The sequence below is a fragment of the Eptatretus burgeri genome, chromosome 1, assembly GCF_056783735.1.
Source record: "Eptatretus burgeri isolate ZD-2024b chromosome 1, Ebu_testis_v1, whole genome shotgun sequence".
Taxonomy (NCBI): Eukaryota; Metazoa; Chordata; class Myxini; order Myxiniformes; family Myxinidae; genus Eptatretus; species Eptatretus burgeri.
This window is the reverse complement of record NC_140961.1, coordinates 17,344,530-17,362,775: the sequence shown is the minus strand read 5'-3', so window position 1 is coordinate 17,362,775 and position 18,246 is coordinate 17,344,530. Positions and strand designations below refer to the sequence as shown.

The 18,246-nt window shown below is 40.2% G+C and overlaps 1 long non-coding RNA gene across 1 annotated transcript in view; it reads right to left on the bottom strand.

Annotated features, from left to right (window-relative positions):
- Positions 1-17,881, bottom strand: part of LOC147033946 (uncharacterized) — a 100,137-nt gene extending 82,256 nt beyond the window's left edge. The window contains exon 1 of the long non-coding RNA XR_015056198.1: positions 16,978-17,881. This is a non-coding gene — a long non-coding RNA (uncharacterized LOC147033946). The remainder of the gene's footprint in view (positions 1-16,977) is intronic.
- Positions 17,882-18,246: the final 365 nt, after the last annotated feature.

The following is an 18,246-nucleotide window of genomic DNA, read 5'->3' as shown; positions in this document are numbered from 1 at the left end:
GAGAAAGATAGATAGAGAGATAGAGAGAAAGATAAATAGAGAGATAGAGAGAAAGATAGATAGAGAGATAGAGAGAAAGATAGATAGAGAGATAGAGAGAAAGATAGATAGAGAGATAAAGAGAAAGATAGATAGAGAGATAGAGACAGAGAGAGAAAGATAGAAAGAGAGATAAAGAGAAAGAGAGATAGAGAGATAGAGAGAAAGATAGATAGAGAGATAGAGAGAAAGATAGATAGAGAGATAGAGAGAAAGATAGATAGAGAGATAGAGAGAAAGATAGATAGAGAGATAGAGAGAAAGATAGATAGAGAGATAGAGAGATAGAGAGAAAGATAGATAGAGAGATAGAGAGAAAGATAGATAGAGAGATAGAGAGAAAGATAGATAGAGAGATAGAGAGAAAGATAGATAGAGAGATAGAGAGAAAGATAGATAGAGAGATAGAGAGAAAGATAGATAGAGAGATAGAGAGAAAGATAGATAGAGAGATAGAGAGAAAGATAGATAGAGAGATAGAGAGAAAGATAGATAGAGAGATAGAGAGAAAGATAGATAGAGAGATAGAGAGAAAGATAGATAGAGAGATAGAGAGAAAGATAGATAGAGAGATAGAGAGAAAGATAGATAGAGAGATAGAGAGAAAGATAGATAGAGAGATAGATAGATAGAGAGATAGAGAGAAAGAGAGAAAGATAGATAGAGAGATAGAGAGAAAGATAGAAAGAGAGATAGAGAGAAAGATAGATAGATAGATAGAGAGAGAGAGAGAAAGATAGATAGAGAGATAGAGAGAAAGATAGATAGAGAGATAGAGAGAAAGATAGATAGAGAGATAGAGAGATAGAGAGATAGAGAGAAAGATAGATAGAGAGATAGAGAGAAAGATAGATAGAGAGATAGAGAGAAAGATAGATAGAGAGATAGAGAGAAAGATAGATAGAGAGATAGAGAGAAAGAGAGAAAGATAGATAGAGAGATAGAGAGAAAGATAGATAGAGAGATAGAGAGAAAGATAGATAGATAGATAGAGAGATAGAGAGAAAGATAGATAGAGAGATAGAGAGAAAGATAGATAGAGAGATAGATAGAGAGATAGAGAGAAAGATAGATAGAGAGATAGAGAGAAAGATAGATAGAGAGATAGAGAGAAAGATAGATAGAGAGATAGAGAGAAAGATAGATAGAGAGATAGAGAGAAAGATAGATAGAGAGATAGAGAGAAAGATAGATAGAGAGATAGAGAGAAAGATAGATAGAGAGATAGAGAGAAAGATAGATAGAGAGATAGAGAGAAAGATAGATAGAGAGATAGATAGATAGAGAGAAAGAGAGAAAGAGAGAAAGAGAGAAAGAGAGAAAGAGAGAAAGATAGATAGAGAGATAGAGAGAAAGATAGATAGAGAGATAGAGAGAAAGATAGATAGATAGATAGAGAGATAGAGAGAAAGATAGATAGAGAGATAGAGAGAAAGATAGATAGAGAGATAGATAGAGAGATAGAGAGAAAGATAGATAGAGAGATAGAGAGAAAGATAGATAGAGAGATAGAGAGAAAGATAGATAGAGAGATAGAGAGAAAGATAGATAGAGAGATAGAGAGAAAGATAGATAGAGAGATAGAGAGAAAGATAGATAGAGAGATAGAGAGAAAGATAGATAGAGAGATAGAAAGAAAGATAGATAGAGAGATAGAGAGAAAGATAGATAGAGAGATACATAGATAGAGAGATAGAGAGAAAGAGAGAAAGATAGATAGAGAGATAGAGAGAAAGATAGATAGAGAGAAAGATAGATAGATAGATAGAGAGATAGAGAGAAAGATAGATAGAGAGATAGAGAGAAAGATAGATAGAGAGATAGAGAGAAAGATAGATAGAGAGATAGAGAGAGAGATAGAGAGAAAGATAGATAGAGAGATAGAGAGAAAGATAGATAGAGAGATAGAGAGCAAGATAGATAGAGAGATAGAGAGAAAGATAGATAGAGAGATAGAGAGAAAGATAGATAGAGAGATAGAGAGAAAGATAGATAGAGAGATAGAGAGAAAGATAGATAGAGAGATAGAGAGATAGAGAGAAAGATAGATAGAGAGATAGAGAGAAAGATAGATAGAGAGATAGAGAGAAAGATAGATAGAGAGATAGATAGAGAGATAGAGAGAGAGATAGATAGAGAGATAGAGAGAAAGATAGATAGAGAGATAGAGAGAAAGATAGATAGAGAGAAAGATAGATAGAGAGATAGAGAGAAAGATAGATAGAGAGATAGAGAGAAAGATAGATAGAGAGATAGAGAGAAAGATAGATAGAGAGAAAGATAGATAGAGAGATAGAGAGAAAGAGAGAAAGAGAAAGAGAGAGAGAGAGAGAGAGAGAGGTATTGAGAGAGAGAGAGAGAGAGAGAGAGAGAGAGAGAGAGAAAGATAGATAGAGAGATAGAGAGAAAGATAGATAGAGAGATAGAGAGAAAGATAGATAGATAGATAGAGAGATAGAGAGAAAGATAGATAGAGAGATAGAGAGAAAGATAGATAGAGAGATAGAGAGAGAGAGAGAGAGAGAGAGAGAGAGAGAGAGAGAGAGAAAGATAGATAGAGAGATAGAGAGAAAGATAGATAGAGAGATAGAGAGAAAGATAGATAGAGAGATAGAGAGAAAGATAGATAGAGAGATAGAGAGAAAGATAGATAGAGAGATAGAGAGAAAGATAGATAGAGAGATAGAGAGAAAGATAGATAGATAGATAGATAGATAGATAGATAGATAAATAGATAGATAGATAAATACATAGATAGATAGATAGATAGAAAGCTAGATAGATAGATAGATAGATAGAGAGAGAGAGAGAGAGAGAGAGAGAGAGAGAGAGAGAGAGAGAGAGAGAGAGAGAGAGAGAGAGAGAGAGAGAGAGAGAGAGAGAGAGAGACTTGACTTGACTCTTGTATGCTTTTATTATAAAAGTATCAAAACGCACCAGAAAAAGCACACTCCATAAAAACAAATCCAAACGATTTTACAGCAAAAATAAATTCAACAAAAGCAATACAAACAAGAGGGAGAGCACTTGGTAGAGTGCAAAACCTCCGCCGCCAATACTGCTGGGTCACTTAAGTGAACCTGATATCCAATTCATTATAGGTCAAAACGGATCAGACTCTACTGAACCACGATTGAATAAACTAAACGAGATCGACGCGTATGTAGAAATGCCCCAAAAAAATAAAATCGAATTTTTTTGAAAAAAAAGTTGCAAAATTCCTGGTTTTTTTTTCTCCAACAATTTTTTGGGGGTTGGAAATCACTTAAAACACATAGAAATGCAAAAAAAAATTCAAATATTTTTCAAATAAAATCGAATTTTTTTGAAAAAAAAAGTTGCAAAATTGTTTTTTTTTTTCTCAAACAAATTTTTTTTTTTTTGGTTGGAAATCACTTAAGTCTTAAAACATGTAGAAATGCAAAAAAAAATTCAAATATATTTTCAAAATGGCTGCCATAAAAAAAAATTGAACTTTGAAGTTTACCCATAATCTTACCAAGAAAATGTAAAAGATCAAAGAATCTTCAAACACACAGCTCTATCCACATCAAATAATCCACAATCGGTCTCGAACACAGAATGGATCAGGATGCAACTAAATAAACAAAGGACACAACTAAATAAACAGCAGAAGGAGAAGGAAGGAAATGTCAACATTGGGCGGAGGGAGAAAATATTTGCCTACGAGAGATTCCGATGAGAATCGTTCTAGAGTAACCATGAAAAATATGTGTTTGCCTCATAACATCACCAAATGACGTCATAATGTCTCAAGCTTGACATATCTAGAAAGCACTCATTGAGGTGTTCAATTTGAGGTACTACACGATATGGTTCCTAAAACTTGAAAATTTGACCTTGGGGTCAAATATGTTTGACCTCAGGCACTAACCATGAAGGTCAAGGCCAATCGCCACAAAAAAAATTAATCAGCTGAGCGCCAGACCATGAACTATATTCCCATGAAGTTTGAAGACGATCCGATCAAAATTACTCAAAAAAATAAGGGTTTCGTCGACTCCCCTGATTTGCAACAAAGTGACCTTGACCTTTGACCTTGACCTTCAAAATTTTGTGTGCTGAAAGGGACCTCTATAGGCCTTTGATATGCGAAGTTACAAAAATTTCCAATGATAAGTGCTCTGCAGAATTTTTTATACGTGATTACAGACAAAAAAAAACAAAAAAAAACCATACAAGCTGACTAACATATGTTGCAAAAACTTCGTTTTGGCAAGATAACAAACAAACAGACAGGGGTGAAAACAGTAACCTCCGTCCATCTTCGATGGCGGAGGTTAACAAGGGTGTCTGTTCATGTCAAAACCACCACAGAATAATACATATGAGGCGCCGCAAGGAGGAGTGATGCAAGGGACACATCGACCATTTTGGAGTTAATGCCATATAGCACTATTTAACCCTTACCCTATCATCCGAGCCTATCATCAACATATCATTAAAAAATGTCGCTTACATCACTCCTCGCGGGGCCTCATATATGCAAAAAGTAAGTGAAAGTACTTCACACTTTTACAAACAGATTCCATCACGAAATGAAACTCAAAACCTCATCAGTGTACCACTGATCACCCACAATATTCAGGCTCAAAAGATAAGCCTGCTCCATTTTTGCTCGTGCCGAAACCATACCTTTAAAGCACAAAAGCATATTTGTATTTTTCCCCTTCAATTTTGCTTTCCTGGTTTTATAAATTGCCAGTTTAGCAATGCCCAACAGAAAAGACAAAAACGAGAGGACTGGTTTACTTTTATAATTCTCCCCGATTCCATAAATAAAGACTGGAAAGGAAAAAACAAAATTTAATTTATAGAAAACCTGTTGAAGGAAGAGAAAGAGGGGCACCAATCTCTTGCATTCAATGAAAACGTGGGCAACATTTTCAATCAAATCACAAAAAGGACAAGAAATGAGAACAGAAGAATTAAACTTATGGAGTAATGTCTGTGTGACCAGGGCTTTATGTGCTCGTCTCCAATTCAGGTCTCCAGTTCGCCCAAGAGTTAGAGAACTATACATTTTGTTCCACACTGGAGTTAAAAAAGCCCCAGCGGGTAAGGTCTCATTCCACCGATTTTTCAAAGTTTTGTAAAACCAGGTATACATGCTTCCAGACATATGTTGTAGATAGCCGTTTTCCCCATGACGTGAAACACACCAATTTCCTCTAAGTTTGAGGAGAACACACCCTCTTGCTTTTTTGAGGCAATTTGAAGTTCAGGGAAATAGAGACGTGAGTCTACCACTTCATCCACCCCAGTCCACCCGATGTTTAGTCTATGAAAGGTTTGAATTACTGCTTTGAAAACATTTTCCAAAATACGAGAAGAACGAACACCAGTTTTTAATGAAAGTGAGCTTACAGGTAGCCAGGCATTCAAGGATGGATGCAACAGGTCTCACACTCTGTTTATTCCAACACTGGTGAAACAATGCATAAACGACCTGGAGGTTGAAATTCCAGAGAACAAAGGATTCCAAACTAATGGCTCATGTACAAACTTCGGGGCATCGTATGATACCTCTAAATGTTGCACTCTGAGGACTTGCCAAGCATTCAAAAGGCTCTGATGAAAACTGGGGAGCTGAGACATGTCAACGTGTTGCAGGTCGATGAGGAAAAGTTCACGGTCATATTTCAGACCTTCCACTTTCTGCAAACAGGCGTTTGTGAGAGGTCGCCAAGGAACACACTCACTGTACAGTAGGCGCTTGATCGTGGAAATCCGGAATGCCATTATCCGACTTGGGATATGCATCAGATTTTGACCACCCGCATTTCAGGGTCTGCAGACCACGTCTGGGCCCAGCCAATGGTGGCCACCCCAGAAAAAAAATCATTCAGAACCTTCTGAATGCCTGTGATCAAGTATCTCGGAGGTTCAAGTGGGATAACTTTATGCCAAATAAAAGGAACCACCAGGTTATTTATGATTGACACCCGTGTCTTAAGCGAGAGAAGTTGGTACAATCTTCTCCACCTTGCCAGTTTCAACTTAATTTTTCCCAGGAAGTTCTCCCAATTTTTTTGTTCATACGCTTCAATTCCTAGAAATAAGCCTAAATATTTAAACCCCTCACTACTCCACTGTATTCCTCCTGGTAAAACAGGCAGGGACAAGGAAGGCGATCTGGGGCCCACCCAGAAAGCTACACTTTTTTTTCCAACTTACTCTTGCAGTGGAAGCAAGCTCAAACTGGGTAAGGCAACGAGAGACCTCAGAAACATCTTTTTGATTTGCAATAGCAACACAAATATCATCAGCATAAGCTGAAACAACGACTTTGGAGTTTTGTGAAAGAGAGACTCCTAACATTGAGTTCTGAAGTAAAACTAATAAAGGTTCAACGGATAGATTGTAGAGCATTCCTGAAAGAGAGACTCCGAACACTGAGTTCCGAAGTAAAACTAATAAAGGTTCAACGGATAGATTGTAGAGCATTCCTGAAAGAGAGACTCCGAACACTGAGTTCCGAAGTAAAACTAATAAAGGTTCAACGGATAGATTGTAGAGCATGCCTGATAGCGCACAGCCCTGACGGATGCCTCGCTGAAATTGGAAGGGGTAACAAAGACTATTATTAACCTTCAGCAGGCAAGATGCATTTTTGTACAATAACTTAACATAAGCAATAAATTTTTCCCCAAACCCTGTTCTCCTTAATACATCAAACAAAAAAGAATGGTTAACACTGTCAAAAGCTTTTTCGTGATCTAAAAGTAATAAACCAAAACCAGGAGATGGAGTTCGACAGAGACTGATCAAGCCTCTCACAAAAAAAAAAAAATAAATAAAAAATAAAAATAAAAATAAAAAAAAAATCACACGAGTACGTGCCCGTAAAAAAAACAATATATATATAATAATAATAATAATAATAATTAAATAAACCACACAGGCCGTTTCTTCGCTCTCGCGTGCCCGTACGTGCGTGACCCGGAAGTTCAATATTATTCGCAGTTACGATTATTCGCAATTTAGTTTTAATACCCAATTATTCAATAAGCGCCAACGTATTTTACCTTTTCGCAATGTCGTGGCAAGGAAAAACAAAAAGAGAAGAGAAGGGAGAAAAAAAATTTACTTCCTGGTTCAGAGCATACCAGCACTCTGATGTTCCTAAAATTTATACACCGTCTAATCTGAAAACGATCGTAACTTGGGCCATTGTGTTTATCTATCAATGCGCATAAGAAATTGAGAAATTATTAGAATACACGAAGTCATCACTCTCCGAAAGCCCGTACGTTGTAACCCGTAATGGGGAACGTGGCTGAGCTTCCCTTCCCCATCGACCACGCCCACACAACAACGTGTCTTGCCATTGGTTTGGTAAATAAATGGCCATAACTTGGGAAGCACTTGTCCGATTAATATCAAACCTTGAAAAGGCACATCCTCAGGTCCCCAGCAATATACCTGGCAAGTTTCAATTAGATCGGACCAGTGGTTGTCGAAAAACAGCGGTCTCACACACACACACACACACACACACACACACACACACACACACACCTGGAAGACTTGATTTCATTTTGTATCTTCAACATTTTATTTTTTTTGGTCCAGGAGCCAAAATCAGTATCAGGTAAATATTATTATTTTTTTCGGGACAAAAAAAATTGAAATTTTTGGAAAAAAAAAAAAACTATAATTTTTCATTTTACCCTCAATACATTTCACTTTTTTATAATTATTCTTGTATATCAATATACTGACCATAACGAGAAACAATTAGAATGCAGAAAAACATATTTGAAAATTAAAATATCAAGCTTTACAATTTTCTCATTTTCCCCGAAGCCGGGTGGCGGCCATATTGGATTTCCATGATTTCAGGACTTCCCCCCCCCCGGAGGATGCCATAGGAATTTTTTTCTGTCACTGAGGACATATCCAGGAATCAAAATCTGTTGTTTGCTTTTGTTGCAATTTGTGGGAGGTCATCCGACATTTTGACTGTACTATTTGTTTGGTGTGTAAAGTTGGATATTTTCGTTCCAGTCGGACTAATTAAATGCACCGGCCGCTCTTTCACCATTTCAGCCAGAAGGGTCCTTTTCTCCGACAACTGTTGGACATTCACGCTAGATAATCCGGCTTTCTGCTCACAGATAAGTATATCGTTTTTTAAAGCAGATATCACACCAAAAGCGTTGTATGTGCTGTAAGAGCAGTATTGTTGGCAAAAACATTTGATTTGGGAATTTGTGCAGTCCCATCATTGTCTTAAGTTCAAATATGAACCCTTTTGTGACTCGCATTTTTCCTATACCATTTTAAAAGCTTCTATAAAACGTGCACTTTGTAAAAGTTTCAAATTAAAAGTCCAATATGCACTTCCACAGACATGATGAGGAAAGCCACACACCATAACAATCATGTGATGATCGGAAAAACCAGACGGCCTTATATAAGAGTTCTTTACAATGTTTACCATTTCATGATTAACATAAAATCTGTCGAGGCGAGCCATCGTCAAAACATTTCTTGATGCACAAACCCATGTATGCCGAGGGATATTACGGTTTTGTACCCGCCACACATCCACCAGTTTAAACTTTTTGACTAGCTGTGCCAAAGGACTTGCACTGGGTGGATGAGGCTCACAAGTGTTCCAATCAAGTTGTGGGTCGAGGGTGCAGTTGTAGTCACCCCCCCAGACACAACAACATGATTAAGTCAATGGTGCTTACAAACTCTGCCAACTTGTACAGAAAGGCACCTCTTTCAGAGTTAGCACTAGGACAGTAAACATTTGTCATGCAAATCTTTAGGTTACGATTGACAAATTACACAGACAGTAAGTAACCTTTGCAAATTTCCTTACAAGTTATCTCCGAAGGATGGAGTCGAAGATGCAACACTATTGCCACACCATCCTTGGCCTCAAAAAGCGCACTCGAAAAAAAAAAAAAGACAACCTTTAAAGATTTTACACCACTCATCCTCAGTAGACTGATTTGCATGCGTCTCCTGTAGCATTAGCACATCAATTTTTTTCATTTTGGAAGAGCTGAAATACCTGGAGGTGACGCACACAACTGCGGCCTCCATTGATGTTCAGGGATGCTACTTTTATCTCCATTCTGTTAGTTATTCTTGAAGCTCTTTACCAGTCCGAGTAACACATTTCCTTAACCTTTGGAATTGAGGATCTGACATGTTAACCTGATAAGGATCACGAATCATACTCCTTGCAGTTTTAATGAAATCGTGTAAATTCGGGAAGTAATCTTTGATTTTTACGTATCTTTTCCTGAATGTATCATCAAGGAATTTAATCACATTTTCTTGAGACACGAAGGTTGTGTCGTTTCACCCTTCATCCTCTTGAGAGTTTAAAGCACTGAAATGTGGGGTAGAAGAGGTTTCATCTGAATCAAGTGCTTCATCTATAACCTCTCCTATTACTTGTGGAACATTTACTTTTGGCTCAACAGAAAGTTCTGCTCTGTTTACGGACCCCTCTGAATTTGCCTTGTCCATGTCCTTCCCCTCTACAACCCTTAAATCATCATCTGTGAGGGAGGGGTTGACATTTCACCCACAGGGATTTTCCCCTTTATTTCTCCATCACCGTCAGACATAGCTGTTAACTCGTCTGAACAAGTTTGCTAACAGGACAAACACTTAAAACATCCTGAGATACCTCACTGTTCTCTGTGTCCCACTCAGAGTCGGCCAGTGGAACAAGCGAAGTTTCCACATCCGCACACGACTCCGGTACCACCAAGGGGTTTCCAATGTCAGACGCACCTTGGAAGTCCACCGAGCCTGACACGATCTGGACCTTATTCTGCTCCTTAGCATCAAAGGCATCAACATTTCACAGTTTTTGGCCTTTTTTTCCTGGTATCTGTAAAAGATACCTCCATATCGTCCACACTGTCCTGTACAGTGGATGGTAAACGACTCGAACATCTCGACACGGAAACGTTCACCCGCCATTCTAACTCAAGAAAACAAGTTGGTAAACTTTATCGAGAGAAATGAGGCGTTTTCACAAACACCAAGAAATCAACAATTAAAGTTGAGAATTAACAAAGAACACGGTTGCAGTGAACGAGGAAAACCTCCCACGGCGGCCATGACGGGCCTTCGGCCTACGATTTTCTCGACACGAGACCGTGGTCTGTCTCTCTCTCACAGGAAGGAAAAAAAAAACACAGGAAAAGTTCACAAGTAAAAAAAACGAACACATGGGAAACGAAAAATAGGAAAAGTGGAAGCACCAAACAGCACAGCAGAGGAGGGGTACTCACGACACGAAGCAAGGAGCGGCCATGACACGGAGAGAGGAGAGAGGAGAGAGGAGACTCTTTATGTCCTTTTATTATAAAAGTATAAAACATTTTGCAAGGCAAATTTAAACAAAGAAAAAAATCTTGAGGCACCATTTGCCTGATGTTCAAAAAGCATCAACACATGCGAATCAGGTGCCATTCTTTAAGCACAGGTGCTCAAGCAGAGTCAGAAAAACAATGAAAGTTCAAGGATCAATAATATTGTTACAACTTCACAAAAAAATGTGAACTTCATTCTCAACACATTTACACAAGACACCACCATTGCACTATAAGTCTTCAAACACAGGAAGACTACCCGTGTTTATATGATATGCATGTTCAAGTTTTATACGAGCAGACACCATGCCTTTGAAAAAAAAAAAAATGCATTTTCATTTTTCTTATTCACCAATCTGGCTTTTCTGGTCTTATAAATTGCAAGCTTAGCAATTCCAAGTAGAACATTCACAAGCAAAACCACAGATTTGTTTCCAGTGTTGAAAGCGAGCCCATAAATAAAGACTGGAAAGGAAAAAACAAATTTTAAATTTCCAAAAAATGAGGCTCAGGTACAGAAACGGAGATGACAACCTCTTACACTCAATAAACGCATGATTCAGATTTTCGATACTCATACAAAAGGGGCATGAGTTAGACACAGAGGGGTTAAACTTCTGTCGTAAAACCTGTGTGGCCAGGGCTTGATGGACCAGTCTCCAATTTACGTCTCCCGTGCGACCAACGGTCGGAGATCTATAAATCACCTTCTTATTGGGAGTAAGGAAAGCTCCTGCAGGTAAAGTCTCTTTCCAATGGTTTCTTAACGGTGTCGTACAGCCCGGTAAACACACCAGACTCATCACTGTTTGAAGACAACACGTCAGGGTGTTTTTGGGCAGTGATTGAAAGTTCAGGAAAATTTTGGTGAAAATCTACTTCTTCACTTACCCCATTCCAACCAATATTTAAATGTAGAAAAGTCTGGGTTACTATCCTCATGACCTCACCCACGACTCTCATTGAATGCAATCCATTTTTTTTTAGAAACCGAGCCAGCAGGCAACCATCGCTTCAAGGAAGGCTCCATAAGATCTCACACTTTATTTATTCTACTATTTGTAAAGTACTTTATGAAGGATCGGCTGGTAGATATTCCAGCAAATAATAAGTTTTGGAACAGTGGCTCATGCACAAATTTCCTGGCATCATAGGAGATCTCCAGCCGCTGCACTCCAAGAGCTTGATGAAACGCAGGGAGCCGAGCTCTATCAACCTGCTTCAGGTCCATGAGGAAGAGTTCCTGGTAACAGTCCAAACCACCTGTTTGCCGAAGCAAGGTATTGGTGAGAGGACGCCAGGACACTACTTCACCATATTGTAGACGTTTTATTGTCACGAGTCGAAAAGCCATTATTCGAATCGGGATGTGCACCAAGTTTTGGCCACCACACATTAGTGGCCTGCACAATACATCTGGCTTGATCCAGTGGTGGCCTTCCCAGAAAAAAAAATCAATCAGACTCTTCTGAATGCTTGTGATCACAGCTTGAGGAGGCTGGAGTGCGATGACCTTGTGCCACACGGTTGGAAGTATCAGGATATTAATGATCGTTACCCGCGTCTTAAGTGACATGAACTGGAGCATTCCTTTCCACCATGATAGTTTCTGCTTAATGTTGTCGAGGAACCCATCCCAATTCCTTTGCATATAGCTCGTAGTTCCCAAATGGATTCCTAAGTATTTAAACCCATCCGTTTTCCATAACATTCCTCCTGGAAGAGTTGGGAGAAGTGCACATGAAGAGTGTGATGAGGAGAGTGTATTTGGGTATAGCCAAAGAGCTACACTCTTGTTCCAATTAACTCTAGCTGATGAGGAAAGTTCAAATTTGGCAAGACAACAGGATAGCTCGCCGACATCTTTTGGGTTTTTGACCACAACACACAGGTCATCTGCATAAGCTGAAGTAACAATGTTCGGACTGTTTGACAAGGATAACCCAGACAATGAGGTGTGAAGGAGAGCCAGTAGGGGTTCAACAGAAAGTGTGTACAACATGCCTGACAGTGGACAACCCTGACGGATACCACGCTGAAAAGGAAAGGGATGACACAAACTATTATTTACTTTCAGCAGGCATGATGCATTTCTGTACAAAAGTTTTATGTAAGATATGAATTTTTCCCCAAACCCTGCTCGATTAAGAACGATTGATCCACACTGTCAAAAGCTTTTTCCTGATCCAGGAGTAACAACCCAAAACCATGAGGCGCGGTTTGACCGATGGCAATTAAATCTTTAACCAAAAAAATACTGTCATAGATGGATCGTTCAGGTATGCAATACGTTTGGTCATTTCCAATCAGGAGAGAGATGACATTTTTAAGACGCATTGCAAGCACTTTTGACAATCTTATGATCAGTGTTGAGCAATGACACAGGTCGCCAGTTTGCAATCTGCTGCAAATCCCCTTTCTTTGGGAGGAGACACAAAACAGCTCTCCTGCAGCTCAGGGGTAATTCACCCTGATCTAGGATTTCAAGCAGTGTCTCCATTAGAGCAGGACCCAGAATGTTCCAAAAGGCTTTGTAAAATTCAGCAGGAAGTCCATCAAGCCCGGGGGCTTTGCCGTCCTCAAGCAGTGAGCTCTCAAAAGAAATGCCACATTCGAGTTGCTGTTGCTGTTCTTGAGAAAGGGATGGAAGAAGTTCAATCACCTCACTTATAATCATTTTGTCCACAGTTCTCGGTGTAAACAGATTTCAGTAGAAATCCTGCAGAGTGTTTAATGTCACTCTGGCAAGTCAGAACACCATCAGAAGAGTGCAAACTGTGGATCTGCCGAGAGGTCTTGACGGCCTTCTCAAGGTTGAAGAATTACTTATTTGGAGTCTCCAGTTGAATTCTGCTCATATTGCTCCAGCCACATGCTCCTTGACAAGTTCAGCCAGTAGAGTCATTTTTTACCACCAACTGCTGATGGTGATCACTTCTACTGGATGCTCCATCTTCTTGCTCATAGTTAAGTACATCTTCTTTGAGAGCACTTAACCCAGATGCATTACTGGTGGTATGTGAGCAATATTGTTGACAGAAAATCCGAATTTGGGATTTTGAACAGTCCCACCACTGTCGAGTATTAGGATAGAAACACTTTTGCTTTTCTAACTTTTTCCATACCAGTCAGAAGGCATTTTCAAACTGTACATCTTGTAATAATTTAACAGTGAAAGTCCAGTATGCACTATTACAGCAATGAAAGAGTAACATACATTCCATTATAATCATATGGTGATCAGAAAAGCCAGATGGACTTGTGCTTGTTCTCTGAACCAGATTCACCATTCCCTGGTTTACATACAGTCTGTCCAGTCGGCCCATGGTTATCTGGCTCTTTGAACAGCACACCCATGTATATATTGACGGGTGTTTAGATTTTGCAGACGCCAAACATCCCTAAATTTAAATTTTTGTACAAGTTTTGCCAAAAACCTTGCACTGGGTGGATGGGGCTCAGGAGTATTCCTGTCCAGTCAGGGGTTGAGTGTACAATTATAATCTCCCCCCCCCCCATACAAATTAGACTAGTCAAGTGAACAGTTTAAAAAACCTGCTAACTTTGAAAGGAATAGAATCCTTTGAGCGCTGTCACTGGGGCAATACACATCAATAATACAAATATTTTGATTACTGTGAATCAATTCCACGGCAATTAAGAATCCTTTACAAACCACCCTACAAAAAATCTCCGAGGGTTGGATTCTAGGGTGCACAATAATTGCCACACCTGCCTTAGCATCCTCAAAGGCACTGGAGAGAAAAAAAAAGGAAACTTTTAAAAATCCTGCACCACTCGTCCTCACAAGATTGGTTGGTGTGCGTCTCTTGTAACATCAAAATATCGATTTTTTTTTTCTCCTCAAACATCCGCAACACCTCGAGGCGACGCACACAGCTGCGGCCTCTATTTATGTTGAGGGATGATGCTACCTTCATTTACTTTTTTTTTAAATACTACTACTATTACACTCCTCTTGGAGTTATTTTCCAGCCTTAGTGGCACAATTCCTCAACCGCTGGAATTGAGGTTCTGACATCCTGATTTGCTGAGGTTCGTGAATCATATTTTTCACAGTTTGTAGAAAGGCATGGAGATTTGGGGAAAAAAAATCCCGAATTCTAATATGCCTTTTCCTGAAGGTTTCATTAAACAATTTAATAATTTCGTCTTCTGCAACCATGGTGTCTTGATCATCATCCTCTTGGGCACAGCACCCACTAACTGACAGGGTAGAAGAGGTGTCATCGAAGTCAACCTCATCATCTGTCATTCTCTTCCTGCTCCAAACTTATTTCTAAGGCACAAATCTCCATAGAATTTGAACCATCGATCTTTCCATTCCCCCCTTCTTACCATCCCTTCCATTTTGTTCCACAAGTGAAGGATTACAGATTCTCTGTGGGGCTTTCCGGCTTATCTGCCTTGTCATCACAAACACACACCTTTGTACACACCTCAGTGACAAATTCCTATTTATCACTGCAGAGACCATAAATATCAGAATCCCCACTTGTATCCTCCTGAAAGGCACGAGTATTCTCAATGTCTACATCACACTCGTACAACTCAGGCAATTCAGCGAGTGGTGCAAATTAATTACTCTGAGTTATATTCGGTTCCGGTTCAATTCCCAGTCCCGAAGAGGGATTCTCTATGAGAGATGCATCCCGCAAGCTCGGTACATCTGACACGACGAGTATGTTATTTTGTGTTGTCTTTGTTTCATTGACTGGACAAGAACGTTTTTGCCCTTTTTTTTTTACGAGACACCGTCACGAACCCCTCCATGTCGTCATCAGTACAGTCCTGCACAGTGGAGGCCGAGGGACCAACCACTTCTGGTACATTAGTAGGGAGAGAGAGAGAGGAGGAGCCTGATTGCTGCTCACGAACAGGTGGTGAAGAGGATTCTCCCCTTTCACCCACCCCATGATGTGGGGAGGGGGGATCTACAATCGCCTGTCCTTGATTTTCTGGTGATCTCATCAAAACGGGACAGGAGTTCTTCACATGACCGTACGCTCCACAATGACAGCACGCCATGACATCCATGGAGGCATACATTCTATACACATGGACATTAATTTTTACATGTAAAACTACGTTTATCTTTTGCTCATTTTCAGGCAATATCATGTGCAGTACCCTTTTAAAAGTCAGTCATTCTCCACTTCCTGAGTGTATCGGCACAATCGTGATTTTTGATACGATCATACCGAACTTACTCAAATGAGCACACAAATCATCATTCCGAATGAAAGGCGGAGCGTTAGACACATTCACCTTAAACGCAGGTGTGTCTAATGGGAAAACAAGGAGAAACAGGTCGGAGTGTATGGAAAGGCCTTGCTCTACAACGGAGGTTACCATGTGTACCTCGGAAACGAACACCAAGACCTTCTTGTTCATACGAAAGGCTGCACGGATGTTGTGCAAACCAACAATTTGACCGATTGCCAGTAACACGTCCTCAATCTTTACCTCCCTCGGGGGATCGCACACGAGGCCATTCTTACGAGTAAGTGACTCGTACATGCTATGATTCAAATGAACGTTTGCCATAGCTAAAAGTAATTTTAACAAAGGGAAAGAGTTCAAATCGACAAAAGAAACCTACCACAAGCGACGCTAGCAAGTGGAGGAAAAATTAAAATAATAATAATACTATGGATGAGGTCCAAGAATCGTTTAAGGAAGGCAAAAAGCGTTGGCTAAAACTAGCAAACACATCAGATGGAACACAGGCCTCAAAACCGGGAGGTACTGAAAAACACCACCTACCGTGTGTTCTATATATATATATATATATATATATATATATATATATATATATATATATATATATATATATATATATATATATATATATATATATATATATATATATAAAACAAACCAAGGAGAAAGGGGTAAAGAGAAACGAAAACCAAAACATTTAGACAATAAGAATAGAGGAGAAGTAACACAGGCTCCAAACGTACCGCCAGAGACTGAGCAACAACACCCTGTGATTGCACGTGCGTGCCAAGCAAACAACAGCTGTGCAAAGTGGGAGGGGCGAGAGAGAAAGAGAAAGAGAGAGAGAGAGTGGGGGAGGGAGAGGGGGAGGAGGAAGTTGGGGGAGGGAGGGAGGAAGGAAGGGAGAGAGAAGAGGAGAGGAGAGATATGGACATGGGAGAGTACATGTTATGCTTTTTGAAGAAAAAACACACACACACACACACACACACACACACACACACACACACACACACACACACACACACACACACACACACACACACACACACACACACACACACACTTACTTTTTGGGAATCAGTGGGTTGGAGTTAGTGTGATTACTGACTGCAGTACTTCCTGTATACAACCCAAAAACCTTGAGTACCCTTCACCGAAAACAAGGCTGCATTTATTTAGACATTTCAGGGACATGATCACAAACATTATTCTTTATAAACAGCGGCATGTGACGGGTGGAAAAAAAATTGGTTTGGTAATTAAAAAACACGTTAATATGAGAAACGGCTCAGAAATCAGGGGTTATTTCACAACTCACGCAGAATGACGGTGCATGAACCACTCGCTCAGGATGACGGAGGAAGAACCACTCGCTCAGCATGTCAGAGCATGAACCACTCGCTCAGGATGATGGGGCAGTAACCACTCGCTCAGGATGTCGGAGCATGAACCACTCGCTCAGGATGTCAGAGCATGAACCACTCGCTCAGGATGATGGGGCAGTAACCACTCGCTCAGGATGAAGAACCACTCGCTCAGCATGTCGGAGCATGAACCACTCGCTCAGGATGAAGAACCACTCGCTCAGGATGAAGAACCACTCGCTCAGGATGAAGAACCACTCGCTCAGCATGACGGAGCAGTAACCACTCGCTCAGGATGAAGAACCACTCGCTCAGCATGTCGGAGCATGAACCACTCGCTCAGGATGACTGAGCAGGAACCACTCGCTCAGCATGACGGAGCAAGAACCACTCGCTCAGCATGACTGAGCAGGAACCACTCGCTCAGGATGATGGGGGCAGGCACCACTCGCTCAGGATGTCGGAGCAGGAACCACTCGCTCAGGATGATGGAGCAAGAACCACTCGCTCAGAATGATGGAGCAAGAACCACTCGCTCGGAATGACGGAGCATGAACCGTATTAACTGTGCAGAAATGAACTAAAGCCACAAATGCTGACGTCTCCAGGCGTTTATAAGCAATGCAATGTACCCAGCAATTCGTAGTTATGATGAACAGGAATTCGATAATATGAGTGAGGAAAGTGGAGGAAAAAATACTTCATCATGAGGAAATCGTTGCGGCCTGTTCCAAGTCACGGCATGGTTGAGCAGGCCCAACAAACATGGCGGCCTCAGATCCCAGCGAGGTTACCCAGGAAATGCCTTAAGACCCCAGAGGGAGGTGGCCGAGGATATGCCTGATAAAGGATACAATTAAACATGGCCGTTAATTATCTTCAAAATGGGTGTTTTATTCATGCAAACATCCAATTTTCATTCTTGTACTTCCTTGCAGTTCCTTTAGCGGACGTACATGCAAAGCTTCAGGCTGCTAGGTTTCATGGTTTTGGAGTTATATAACGCCTTATATGTGAGGCCATTTCAAGGTTGAAGGTGACTTTTTAACTGTAGACGTGTAAAAACAAGGACAAATGTGTCCAAGAGCCGCGTCCGAAAGGTTTTGTCTTCACCAGAAGAACAAGAACAAGAAAAGGAAGAAGAAAAAAAATTAAAAACAACAACAACAAGTTCCGATATTTCGTCACGTGCCTTGATTGAGCCAATAGCGAGACCCGTCATG